This window comes from Suncus etruscus, chromosome 19 (assembly GCF_024139225.1).
Source record: "Suncus etruscus isolate mSunEtr1 chromosome 19, mSunEtr1.pri.cur, whole genome shotgun sequence".
Classification (NCBI taxonomy): Eukaryota; Metazoa; Chordata; class Mammalia; order Eulipotyphla; family Soricidae; genus Suncus; species Suncus etruscus.
In genome coordinates this window covers 27,399,091-27,413,302 of record NC_064866.1, presented here as the reverse complement: position 1 = coordinate 27,413,302, position 14,212 = coordinate 27,399,091, and the positions used below count along the sequence as shown (strand labels likewise).

Sequence of the window (14,212 nt, the reverse complement as noted above, 5' to 3'; positions counted from 1 at the left end):
CTCTGGATTGCTTCTCTATCTCTTAGAACATCGTCACAGCTCTGTCCACCACCACAGTGCAGACCTTCTTCCTCCCTACTCACTGTCCCCCAAGTCCTCTGTTTTTGGCCATCTTAGTCCTATACTCCTGTCATGGACTGGTTCTATCTGTTCCTTTGGTTTTTTTTTTTTTTTAATCCCATCATGAGATTATATATTTGTCTTTCTTCTGGCTTATTTAACATAGTATAACATCCACCCACTCCATCTATTCTTTCACAAATAACCAGGATTTCATCTTTTCTTACAGCTGAACCATATTCCATTCTGTGTACTACACCTTTACCCACTCATCCTTCATTGGCAATTGGATTGTTTCCAAATATTAGTTATTGTCAATATTGCAATGAACACAAAGGAGTGATATACTATACTTTTGGGTGGGGTGTGTATGTATGTGTGTGAAGGAACACACTCAGGGGTTACTCTTGGCTGTATAATCAGGGTTCACTCTTGGTGATGCTCAGGGAACCAAATGGAGTGCCAGGGCTTGAACCAGGGTCAGTAGCATGCTACCTGCTGTATATAATGGTGATATAGTTTTTAACATCTTCAAATCTCCACACTGAACTTTCAAGGAGTCTGACATTGACACACAATGTCCACTGGTGCCCTTTTCTCTGCAACCTTGCCAAGACTTGCTCCTGATCTTTGTGCTACAGGACATTACCACAAGTAGACATATATTTTGTTATAAATATTTCTAACAAGCTATTTGTAACTACTGAGCTAATTAAAGTTCAAAGGATAAATGAGAACTAAATAGGTATAAACAATCCAGCTCAGGGCCAGAGAGATAGCACAGCAGTATGCCTTGAATGTGGCCATCCTGGGAGGGACCTGGTTCGATTCCTGATGCCCATATGGTCCTCCAGCCTGCCAGGGGCGATTTCTAAGTGCAGAGACAGGAGCAATTCCTGAGCACCTCTGGGTGTGGCCCAACAACCAATAAATCAATAAAGTTAAAAAAAAAAAGCAGCCCAGCTCATCAAGCAACCAAGCCACCTAATGTTCCAGCTCCACAGTTCCTGAAGCAGCGACCCTGACAACCTCCAAATTTCATCCTACTGGCAGCGCAATAGGACAACAGCAAATCTGACAGAAAAGTTCTGCAGAAGCCCACCAAACTCACAAGCAAAAACAGTAATAAGAAGCACCAGCCAGTCCAATGAATCCTCAATGACTTTAGTAACACCATTGTTAACAATGATCATAAAATGACTTTTATTGATCTATTTTTTGTAATTGCATTTTCCATTTGTTGCAACAAACAATATGATGGGGGGAGGTGTTTGGGTTATACCCAGTGGTGCTCAGGGGTTACTCCTGACTGTGCTTCTGACTGCAATACTTGGGGGACCAGATAAGATGCTGATGATCAAATCTGGGTTGGCTATGTGTAAGGCAAACACCCTACAAACTGCTGTCGCTCTCACCCCAACATATGAGGTAAATTTGAGTCAGCTAAGGAGGGTAGGCCTGGTTCATTGGTGGAAAACTGGGGACATTGGTGGAAAGAAGGTCACTGGGGACATTGGTGGCAGGATTGGTGTTGGAATATTAAATGCCTAAAACTGTACTATGAATGAACAATCTTGTAAATCAAAGTATTTAAGTAAATTTAAAAACAAAACTTAGATGGCTATAGCTTCCAAAAATAATTTGTAACTTAAATGTGTAGTGCCAGTTGAAAAGTTCCCCAGTACACTGGGAATTAAATCTTAGGATCCATTATGAAAGCTTTCCTATACATTAAAACTAAAATTATCATTAATTAATTTTAAACTTTCATCTTAATTCTAGGCAGATTAAAGAAATTCAGATCCAAAGATATGGGCAATTCAAATTTTTGTTTGTTTGTTTGTTTGGTTTTTTTTTTTTTTTCGGGTCACACCCGGTGGTGCTCAGGGGTTACTCCTGGCTGTCTGCTCAGAAATAGCTCCTGGCAGGCAAGGGGGACCATATGGGACACCAGGATTCAAACCAACCACCTTTGGTCCTGGATCAGCTGCTTGCAAGGCAAACACCGCTGTGCTATCCCTCCGGGCCTGCAATTCAAATTTTTAAGTGAGAAAATGAGTGAGTGGGGTCAAAGGTTCAAAATTCCAATTATAACACCAAAGTTAGTAATACTGCATCACAAATTTGTGAGTTGCTGACAGATTTTAAAGTTCTCAATATAAGAAAAACAATTTTAAAATTATGAATGTAGCAAATGTTCACCACTTATTGTGATCATTAAGTAACATAATTACGAATCATTATATAATGCCCTTAAAATGAATATAATGTATGTATTAATTATTCCTCAAAGACAAAGTAAAACATGAATATTTAACTATCTAATATTTAACTATTATCCACAAATACTATAGTGCAAGAACTCCTTTTCACGTTTTCAGATACTTAAACTTCAAAGCTTAACATTCTACACAATATATTTACATATTAGTTTATTTATATATAAATAATAAAAAACTTATATTTTAGTACATAAATAAAACCTAGTATATTTAGCCTTATGTGATCAAATGGACCATAATGAATTATACTTCCAGAAAACCAAAATTCTAATAAAATCCATACATGAAATTTCAGATTAGAGCAACACTAAAACAAAACACAAAATAGAAAAAAAGAGATTTAAAAATAATTAAAAAAAAAGATTTGAATACTTCTTTTAGTATGTGATTAAACAATTTGATTTTTCTGGAGGGTAATAAACTAGATCATATATGGAGTTCATCTGAAGTTTGCCAGTAACTACATGAATCATTAAAATTTCTATGTTGTAAGCTGAGAACTCTCAGAAGGTACTACATTGTGAAGAACTTGAATATGTACATGGCTGAAGTCATATCCAGCATTATATTTACCTAATGGGGAAACTTGTAATTTCTCAACATAAAGAATAGCAAAATTGGATCTATTTGGAGATTATTTAAATGTGCAGTAAAATATAAGGCAGGATAGGAGACACAAGATATTGCAGAAAGTCCAAAGGCAAATAATAAAGCTGCCTCTGTCGGCTACTGTACCCAGTACAAGATCAATGTCAAACAAACATCTATTATTACTTTGAGAAGAACTATGAAACTGCAAAGAATCCTTTTATAGCAACTATACTCCACAGTCAACAGTCTATTATGTTAGAAGTAATGTAAGTTGCTCCTAACTTGAAACTGCTTTAATAAAGGTAACTATCGAAAATGTTGTGATTAATAAATTAGTATGGATGATAAAAGTAGTCCTAAAAGACATAAATATTTCTGCACACTTCACAACAAAAGACAGTAACTATATTCATCTTAAAAATAGTATTGTATCCCTACAAATGGAATCCAGAAACATGGAGGTTAACTAAATACTATAACACTGAAGCAATCAATACAACACGTGCTTTGGGATCAGACCATAGTATCCAAACACAGTTAACAGGTTACAATCTTGGGTTAGTTCAGTTCTTAGGTTTAGGCAAAACATGTGCTATAATTACAGAGAGATGATTTATAAGGCGCCAAATCCAGCACCAGCTCCAGTATTTAAAAGCCCTCCAACTACAGTAGTAATAAAGGTTACAGCTGTTGTTATTATAATAATGAATCCTATAGTAGAATAGATTTAGGACAGCCTAAATCTATGGCCGGCTTGCAATTCAAAATTCCAGAAAATCAAACATTTTATCTTCTAAGTAAATCTTACAAATGTTTAAGAATTCATTCTTTTTTTTTTTTTTTGGTTTTTGGGCCACACCCGGTGACGCTCAGGGGTTACTCCTGGCTATGCGCTCAGAAGTTGCTCCTGGCTTGGGGGACCATATGGGACGCCGGGGGATCGAACCAAGGTCCGTCCTAGGCTAGCGCAGGTAAGGCAGGCACCTTACCTTTAGCGCCACCGCCTGGCCCCCAAGAATTCATTCTTAAGAAATGCTTAATAACGAGAAAGTGGCTATTAAAAAATAAAACCAACAACTACTAGATCTTATCTGTGTGGCAACTCGCCTAGAAGCAAGTCTCACATTTATATTAGAACACTGCATGTCTTGGAATCTATTATGCTGAGGAAAATAAGTCAGAGGGAGAGAGATAGACACAGAATAGCCTCGCTCATCTATGGGTTTTGAGACAAATAAAAGACATTATTTGTAATCATGTCCAGAGACAATAAGAGATGAGGGCTGGAAGGCCCGGCCCATGATATGGGGCTTACCTCAAAGAGTAGTGAGTACACGTAGAGAAATAACAACACTGACAACTAGCATGACAATGTTAATGAGTGAGAGAAGTAGAAAGCCTGTCTTGAATAGTCAGGGGGTGGGACAGGAGGGAGATGGGGGCATTGATGGTGGGAAGGTTGCATTGGTGAAGGGGGTGTTCTTTAGATGACTGAAACCCAACTACAAGTATGTCTGTAATCAAGGTATTAAAAAATAATAATACTGCATGTCTGAGAACACTGCATTTCAGAGAATAAAAACCCTAGGACTAAGTGGCTTGCTTACTCCCAGCCAAAGCAGACAAGAGGCGACTCCGCGCTCTGCAGCTGCAACTTCAAGCAGCAAAGCAAACCATGCAAGCAGTCACCCAGAAGGTAGGTGACCCGCCCACCACCTCGAGTGCACCCTGCTAGGGAAGGAGGCTGCCTGCTGCCACGGGCCAAAAAGCTGCACCCCAACTCCTCGCTCAGCCAGGTCTAGGTAGGTGCAGGGCTGCAGGACGCGTTGGGGCCAACAAGACGCCTTTCAGGTGATGCCTGTTAAAAGGGCCAATGACATGTGGCCATGTCATCAAGACGAGAAAACGAATAGATTTCTCGGATTTCATTTCTTTTTCTTTGCAACGATTCCAAGGTTTTGTTTTTGTTTTTTCTTTTTTGCAGCCAAGATTTTTTTGGTTTTGTTTTTTGGTTTTGCACCAAAGGGCTTGCTTTCTGCACGGTCTACACTCACCCAAAACTTTTTTTGCAGCACCTCAAGGAGCTGGAGCAAGAAGGGACAGAAGACAGAGCTGCAAGTTAGGGATCTGAACCACCCAGGGGCAATCAAGCCTCAGGTGCAGGATCCAGCAGCCCTGGAGGAGCATGCAACAGTGCAACTCCTCAGGCAGGAGACCTTCCATCTATCTCCCGCTTTTCCCCCTCACTCTCCCAGTGGCCCCCCAAAGGGACCCCAAAAGGAGGTGGGGAGTTCGGGGCTGAGACCACTGCATCCCTTATTATTTTTTTCTCACAGGAAAAGAAAAAAAGAAAAAGAAGCTTTTCAGAGTTTACTCACCTGAGGGGGGTAAAAAATAAAGAAATCTAATAGTCAGATGGTATTTTTCTCACCGAAAATAAAAGAAAAAGAAAAAAGAAAAAAGAAAGTTTTCAGAGTTTACTCACCTGAAGGGAAAAAAATAAAAAGAAATCTAGTCAGACTTATTTTTCTCACAGGAAATTAAAGGGAAAAAAAAATGAAGCTTTTCAGAGTTTACTTACCTGAGGGGGGAAAAAGAAGAAGAAATCTTACAGTCAGACCGTATTTTTCTCACAGAAAACAAAAGGAAAAAAAGAAAGAAACCTTAGAGTTTACTCACCTGAAAGAAAGGAAAAAAAATAAAAAGAAATCGAGTCAGACTGAATTTTTCTCACAGGAAACAAAAAAAGAAAAAGGACAAAAGAAGCTTTTTTACAGTTGACTTACAGAAAACAAAATTAAATGAAATAAAAGAAATCAAAAGAAATCTAGTCAGACCAAACTCTCTTCTCACAAAAGAAGACGTGGAACTCGAACCCGGGGCCACACAGGCTTCCTCAGTCCATCTTACCTCCAGCTGGGGACCTACCTGAGTGCGGAGCTCCCCTATGCGCGTCTGCGCGCCTCAAGCGCTGCCTCAGGTCTGACTGGAAGCAGCGCGAGGCGGGTGAGCGCTCAAGCCACGCCCCCGAGCGGGTCACGTGGTCCCGGTTTACTCAGCGCCGGCCCCGCCCATTGCCTTATAGGGCGTCGCGCAGCACCGCCCGCTCTTCCCGCCGCGGCTCTGCGCCTGCGCAGTCTCCGCTCCCGTTCAAACCGGCCACGCCCCGCGTCTTTCGGACCCACCAATGGAAGGTGTGGGGGCGGAGCTTTCCCCTCTCGCGCTTTGTGATTGGTGAGAGGCGGTAAGTGAGGCGGGGTTTTGAGGGGGCGGGGCTTCGCGTCTAGATCTGTTGGCGCTCGACGTGGTCCAGCTCAGTTTTGGGAGTTTGTTCTCTGAGGGAGTTTTTTTCTGCCTAAGGCGCTGAGGGGATGAGGCGCTGAGTGGCGAACTCTGTTCAGAAAGAGTTTCAGAAATGGACAGACACGTCCCTGCTTTGAAATAGAAGGTTGTGGAAGCCTTCTGCAGCCCCTGCCTGCTGCCCTCTCTTGTCCCTGACTGGGAAAGGGGTTCCCTTTGCGGCCTACTGGGGGATGTTTTGAGAAGAAAGAGGGTTTTGTGCACAGAAAGGAACTGAGAGGCGACGTGTGGACAAGGCGGCCTCAGTTCTGGAGGCTTCAGCTCAGGGCTGGAGTTTCCAGCTTTTTAATTAATTTATTTATTTTAAAAAAGCAAACTTGTGTGTACCAGTTTTTCTTTATTTATTTTTATTATTATTTATTTTGGGGTCACACCCAGCAGTGCTTAAGGGTTACTCCTGGCTCTGTGCTCAGAAATCTCTCCTGGCAGGCTCAGGGGACCGTATGGGATGCCAGGATTCGAAACACCCTACCTCCATGCAAACGCCCTACCTCCATGCTATCTCTCTGGCCCCTTATTTTTTAATTTTTAAACAATTTTCTGTACACCCCAGAACCGCCTTTTTCCAGGGAAATTGGGAAGGGAAGACCTCATTCAGTGCATTTAGGGGTATGAAAGAGCTGGCCTTCACATGCATGGAGCATTTGAAGATATCTTATTTCCACCCCAGTTCTTTTTTTTGGGGGGGTGGGGGGGGCACAACCGGCGGTATTCAGGGATTACTCCTGGCTCTGCACTCAGAAATCGCTCCTGGCAGGCTCAGGGGACCATATAGGATGCTGGGATTCGAACCACCGTCGGTCCTGGATCGGCTGTGTGCAAGGCAAAGGCCCTACCGCTGTGCTATCTATCTCTCAAGCCCCTAAGACGTCTTATTTCTATTCACTCCCTCTCCGGTTTATCAGTCTGTTCTTCCCCCAAAACTACGTAGACCTGCTGGTCTACACCAAGTGACTAAGACTCAGATGAGTTGGATTGTTTAGCAAACAGCCATTGCTCCACTGAAGGGGAACTGAAATGTTTCTAAGTAAGGCTCAAGGCTGGGTAAAAGGGCCAGGCTTTCTCCTAATGGGAGACAGAGCTCTGCAAATTGGTTAAAATAACGACTGTAGCATCTATCCAGACTTGAGTTCCCAGGCCACTTCTTGGCGACTGATCTTGGACCAGTGTTTTGTCTGCGTTAAACTTAGTTTCCTCAGTGTTAAGCCCTAATAAATCCTCTTCTATCTTCTAATTAGGGTGACTGGGGTGCTTGAAGGGGGGGGGGGTAAATTTTGTTAAGTGATTTGAATTGTGCCTGCTGTTCAATAAATACTTCCTACCCTCCTCCTCCTCATCATCATCATCAACTTTAAATCAGTCTTCTAAGCCAAGAACTGAATGAGCCAGTTGAACTATCTCAGAGGCAAGTCTTTTAGTAGTTTCTTCTTACTCATTAACAGTTTTGGATGTTGACTGAAAAACCACGAAGGAAATGCAGGATGACACATTGAAATGTGTTCAAAATGAATCCAATGAATCTCTCTCTCTCTCTCTCTCTCTCTCTCTCTCTCTCTCTCTCTCTCTCTCTCTCTCTCTCTCTCTCTCTCTCGCTCTCTCTCGCTCTCTCTCTCTCTCTCTCTCTCTCTCTCTCTCTCTCTCTCTCTCTCTCTCTCTCTCTCTCTCTCTTTCTTTCACACACACACACACACATCTCCCCCGCCCAACAAATCTCTTCACTCTATCTCCAAGATCTGTCTTCTCATTTACTCAAAGCTTTTTGAAAGGGTCTCAGCTTTTATCACTCATCTCAAAAATCTTTGGGAACTTCCTTTATAAAACTGCTAAAAAAAATATTCGACTTAAAATTCCCTACCAAGACCCTCTCTATCCTGCATTTTCCCTCTCCTCCTCTTAAGAAGGAGATGTTCAGGCCTTTGAGCAGACCCAGCCTTCAGGATTTTCTCAGAGCATTTTGCTTGGTAATTTTTTTGGGCTCCTCCTCCACCCCATGGGCCTCCCAGGCTCTTTAAATAGTTGGCTTCTTTCCATCCTTCTGCTTCCAGTTTATTCATTACAGTATTCTGCAAGGATAAAGTTTCTGCTTTGTGTCAGGAAGTGTTCCAGGTGATGGGAATGCAGTGAAGGGCAAGACAGCACACAGCCCCAGTTCCTATGGTTGTCAGGCACCATACAAATCAGGAAAATATCAGCCCTGAAAAGTCTAGCAGAAAATTCAAAGTCTAGTGACATGAGGAGGGACTAGAACTGAGGATCAAAGTAAGCAGATCTCTAAGAAATTGGTTGTCAGATGATCTGAATTATGAGGCTAACCTTTAAGCAAAGCTCTGAGCACACATTAAGCAAAGGGAACAACTAAAGCTAAGTCCTGTGAGGACATGCTTTGTGGGTTAGGGAACTTGGAAGAAGGCCACTGTGGCCTGAGAGAAGTGAGGGAGATGAGAACAGACAAGATGAGATCACTTTAGATTACTTAAGCCTTTGTCAGTCTGGGTAATAAATTTGCTCTTACTTTTTTTTTCTTATTTGGTGGGGTCACACCTGGTGATGCTCAGGAGTTACTCCTGACTTTGCACTCAGTAATTATTCCTGGTGATGCTCAGGAGAATACCTGGAGTGCTGGGGATCGAATCCAGGTCGACCTTGTTTAAGGCAAGCACTTTACTCTCTATTCTATTTCTCCCTTTATTTTCTTTTAGTTATCAGTGGATTTTTGGGGCGAGGTTGGGTCACACCCAGTGGTGCTCAGGGTTTTTCCTGGCTCTGCACTAAAAAATCACTCCTGGCAGGCACGGGGACCATATAGGATGCTGGGATTCGAACCACCTCTGTCCTGGGTCAGCTGCATGCAAGGCAAACACCCTATCGCGGTGCTATCTCTCTGGTCTCAATAGTGGATTTTTTTTTTTTTTAATGATCACAGTCAGTGGTGCTTAGTCTTACTCTAGCTCTTACTCTTTACTCAAAGATCACTTCTGGAAGTGCTCAAAGGACAATGTGCTGTACAGGCATTGAACTCGGGTTGGCCATGCTAAGCAATTGCCTTAGTCTTTATACTCTCTCTGGCCCCTGGGAAATTTTAAACATGGGAATAACAATAATTTATATTTCTTTTTGGCGGGGAGTTCACACTCAGCGGTGTTCAGGGGTTACTCCTGGCTCTCCACTCAGAAATTGCCCCTGGCAGGCTCAGGGGACCATATGGGAGTCGAACCAGGGTCTGTCCGGTGTTGGCTCCTTGCAAGGCAAATGCCCTACTGCTATGCTCTTGCTCCGGCCCAAGGTTTATATTTCTTAAGGAACATTCAAAATTACCATTTGACATCCTACAAGATTGCAAGCTCAGACTCTTTATAAAAATCATTGTCAGTGCTTTGTGGTGAAAATAAACATGAAGCAAGATTCATTCTTGCTACAGCCCCTTGTCCCATCTTTGTGCTATCCTGCAGCTGTGCTGTTTGGGATTCTGGCACTGCACATAGTGTGTGGTCTCTGACCCACTGTAGACAGATGTGTGCTAACATTGAAATGGAACACTGGGACTTATTCATAGTTGAGTTTTAGACATACAATGCCTTAGCACCAATCCTACCACTAGTGTCAACCTTCTTCCACCAATGTTCCCAGAGTCTATCCCATACATCCCCCAAATCTACTTCTTTTTTTATTTATTTTTTTGTTTTTTTGGGCCACACCCGTTTGATGCTCAGGGGTTACTCCTGGCTAAGTGCTCAGAAATCGCCCCTGGCTTGGGGGGACCATATGGGACTCCGGGGGATTGAACCGCGGTCCTTCCTTGGCTAGCGCTTGCAAGTTAGATAGACACCTTACCTCTAGCGCCACCTCATCGGCCCCCAAATCTACTTCTTTACCTTAAAATTTTCATCTTTTATCTCCTGAAAAGTTTTTATGTAATCAAAAAGTTAATGTCATACAAAAGAAAACTAACAAGTTCATAATACTGAATATAGTAAGTATTCAAATGTCTGTGTTCTGACTGCTATATTCAGTATTATGCACATGTTAATTTGGGGATATATGGGATAGACTCTGTGAACATTGGTGAAAGGGGATTGACACTAGAGGTAGGATTGGTGCTAAAACATTGTATGTCTAAAACCCAACTATGAATAAATATAAATCACAATGCTTTGAATAAAAATAGAATAGGAGGTTTGTGGGCCCGGAAAGATAGCACAGCGGCGTTTGCCTTGCAAACAGCCGATCCAGGACCAAAGGTGGTTGGTTCCAATCCCGGTGTCCCATAGGGTCCCCCATGCCTGCCAGGAGCTATTTCTGAGCAGACAGCCAGGAGTAATCACTGAGCACTGCTGGGTGTGGCCCAAAAACCAAAAAAAAAAAAAAAAAAAAAAAGAATAGGAGGTTTGCAATATATTCAACAGTTCAGCAAAAGAAACATAAAAACTATTAACAAAGCAGAGATAAAGATAGTACAGCGGTTAAGGTTTTTGTCTTATAACTCGGGCCAATCCAGATTCCTCTCCTGGTACTTTCTTTATATGACTCCCCAAGCATCATTAGAAGTAAACCTTAGGGCCCGGAGAGATAGCACAGCGGCGTTTGCCTTGCAAGCAGCCGATCCAGGACCAAAGGTGGTTGGTTCAAATCCTGGTGTCCCATGTGGTCCCCCGTGCCTGCCAGGAGCTATTTCTGAGCAGACAACCAGGAGTAGGAGTAACCCCTGAGCACCGCCGGGTGTGGCCCAAAAAACAAACAAACAAAAAAAAGAAGTAAACCTTGAACACCATTGAGTTTGACCCCCAAACTCCCTTAAAACAAAAAATTAACAATTGGATGTAGGTGAGGATATGTGGGAATATACATACATTCCTATATACATATAATGTAGTATGTCTGTATATACACTGTTATTCTTTTCTGATTATTATTATTATTATTATTATTATTATTATTATTATTACTATTTTGGCTATATACTGTGTTGCTCAGGAATCACTCCTGGCTGTGTAATGGAATCGGGAATCAAAACTTTGAACTACTGCTCAGACTTATACCGTGTTATTCTTTTACCATTTCTAGAAACTTGACTTTCTTTCAGAGTAAAAAGAAAGCAAAATAACTCTACACACTTCCACTTCTGAAAGTAATGAAGGAAATCTCCAGTTCACTCATTGAAACTTAAAAGTGCTTTATATCTACATATGTGGGCATGTGTATATTTAATAAAAACTGTATCAATGGGTTGGCATGATTTTAAGGATTACTCTGAACTAGTAAGAGAGAGAAGAGACACACACAGAGCGAGATAGAGACACAGAGAGAGACAGAGACAGAGACAGACAGAAAGACAGGGACAGAGAGACAGAGAGAAGTAGTGCACTGTCTCTAGACTAAACCAGATAAACTTGAACTTTCATTGCTATGGTCTCATGATGCTTGGGAAGAGGCAAAAAACAGGTCCTACCAACATGTGTTCAATAAAGACATCTACACTTGAAATCAAGATCCCAAGGACTGCTACAACTTTTCCCAGCAGAAGACAATTGAAGACTGTCTTAATTATCATTAATGTAATTAGACAGAAACTTATCTCTTATGAGGTTTTTTTTAACTTAATCTTTCTCAATCTGGGTTTTCTTTCCTTTTTTTTTTTTGTTTTTTTTTTTTTTTTGTTTTTGGGCCACACCCAGCGTGCTCAGGGATTACTCCTGGCTGTCTGCTCAGAAATAGCTCCTGGCAGGCATGGGGGACCATATGGGACACCGGGATTCGAACCAACCACCTTAGGTCCTGGATCGGCTGCTTGCAAGGCAAACGCCGCTGTGCTATCTCTCCGGGCCCCAATCTGGATTTTCTAAATCAATCTGAGTATGTGATTTACTTTAGAGGTTTCAGGTTAGTTGTGTTTCAAGCACTGAGGGAAGTAAACAAACTCACCCCTAGAGAAACCCAACTGCTATAGACTGAATGGTTGTGTTCCTCCATTTGAGAGGTGCTTGGGATATGAGGGTAGAACCCTCATAAATAAAATTGGTACTCCTAATAAAGATTCCAGGAGTCCCAGGCCTTGCACACAGCTGCCCTTCTATATGATCCCCAAACCTGCCAGGATGATCCCGGAGTGCAGAGCCAGGAGTAAACCCTGAGCCCTCATGAATGTGGCCCCCAAACAAAGAAAAAAGATCCAAGAAGGGCAGGCAGAGATGCAAAGGTCTAGAGCTCATACAGTAGCCTCATGCTTAGTCCCTGTTATTCCCCAAGCGTTGTGAGAACAACTCCAGTAACTGTGCTTTGTGTGACCCAAAGCAAAATGAAACAAAGAAACCAGAAACCGGATCTCACCAGATCCCTTGGAATCTTTATCTTGAACTTCTCAACTTCCAGAACTGAAAAAACACATGGTTTGTTCTTGGTTTGTTTTACACATTATTACTGAAGTTGCATTTATGCTTATTAAATTCATTCAAATGGAAACCATAGGTAGTATGTAGCTGCCATCAATGTGTTAAGCAATCCAGTTTATGTTATTTTGTTAGTCCAAGTTAACTATAATTCCAATTTAACACAGATTTCAAATTTATATTTTACAGAAAAATTTCAAGAAGTTGGGGTGAGAGATAATAGAGAGGTTAAGGCTTTGCATGTTGCTGACTGTGGTTTGATCCTTTGTGTTGCATATGTTTCCCTGAGTACTGCTGGGTGTGACCCTGGTGGTCATAGGAACTACGGACCCAGAGTTCTGTGTTCTCTGGCCCAAGCATTGAGCAGCCCAGGCAGAGTTGCCTGAGTATTGCTCAGAAATGAACCTGGCCCTACCCTCACACCCCAAACAAGAATATGAACTTGGTAGCGCTACCTTTTGTTAATGAAAGGAGGGAAAGTAAAGGGAAAGGTTTCTGATGGAATGCCTGAGAAAAGGAGCTCAAGAGATAGTTCAATGGGCTGTGTCCCACAAGGAACTTTAAGTCCTGGCACTGCATGGTCCCCTGAACACCAATAGTAGCAACATCTGACACTGAACTGGGAGCAATCCCAGGGCACCACTGGATGTGGCCCCAAACCAAAAACCAAAAAACCTCAAGCTCCCAAAAGTTGAATAGCACTTATGAGAAACCACCAAATAAAAGTTGCAAGACAAGGACTGGAACTTTACAATGGAACTTCAAGGGGTTACAATGAGCTCTGATATAAACTTTTGCTTTACAAGTACTTAAACAAGTAAAAATTAAAACAATAGTCCCTATGGGATAGCATATTCAAAGAATGATAATGTGGGATCCTATGTGCTCAAGAATAGCAGCTTCATGACAGTGTCTGTTGCCTATAACTTGTATGATGATTAGTCCTGGAGAACATGGAGATAGTCCTTGCTGTGAACATTCATATCCGCCTTCATGCTGCTCCCAATCTTAAACTCCAATGGGATAGTCTTTGGAAAATTCCAGGGCATGGTGGCTAGTGTTCACATTGGTAAAGTGATCCTGTCCATCCTCACCAAGCTTCAGAATAAGGAGGGCATAGTTGAAGCTTTATGCAGGACCCATTTCATGTTCCTGACATGTAGTAGTTCAAGGTTCTGTATAAAGATTCCCAGGAGATTCACATCTACAAGAAGTGGGGTCTTACCAAGTTGAATTTGGAAGAGTTTGAGGATATAGCTGAAAGTCAAATTTATCCATATTTGAGAACCCCTGGACTAAAAAGCTGGGCCCTACCTTCGCCTTCCCTAAACCTTGCAGCTGCCCCTCTTGAGTCCTTCTTGTTCCCCAAATAAATGCTTCTTTCTATGATAAAATAATACTGATTATGATCATATGAAATTAGTCCTTTTATATGGGACTAGAACTTTGCATAACCATTTCAGAATTTGTTTTTTAGAAACTCACTTATTTTTCCATCAACCTGATTTTCATTCCTATTTGTCTAGAAAGAACAGC

The 14,212-nt window shown here is 41.9% G+C and overlaps 1 protein-coding gene across 1 annotated transcript in view; it reads right to left on the bottom strand.

The window, feature by feature from the left end:
• The window catches only part of GPSM2 (G protein signaling modulator 2), a 51,604-nt gene extending 45,702 nt beyond the window's left edge, over positions 1 to 5,902 (bottom strand). The window contains exon 1 of the mRNA XM_049765696.1: positions 5,862 to 5,902. The gene's annotated coding sequence lies outside the window, so the exon portion shown is untranslated. The remainder of the gene's footprint in view (positions 1 to 5,861) is intronic.
• Between the last annotated feature and the right edge of the window lie 8,310 nt (positions 5,903 to 14,212).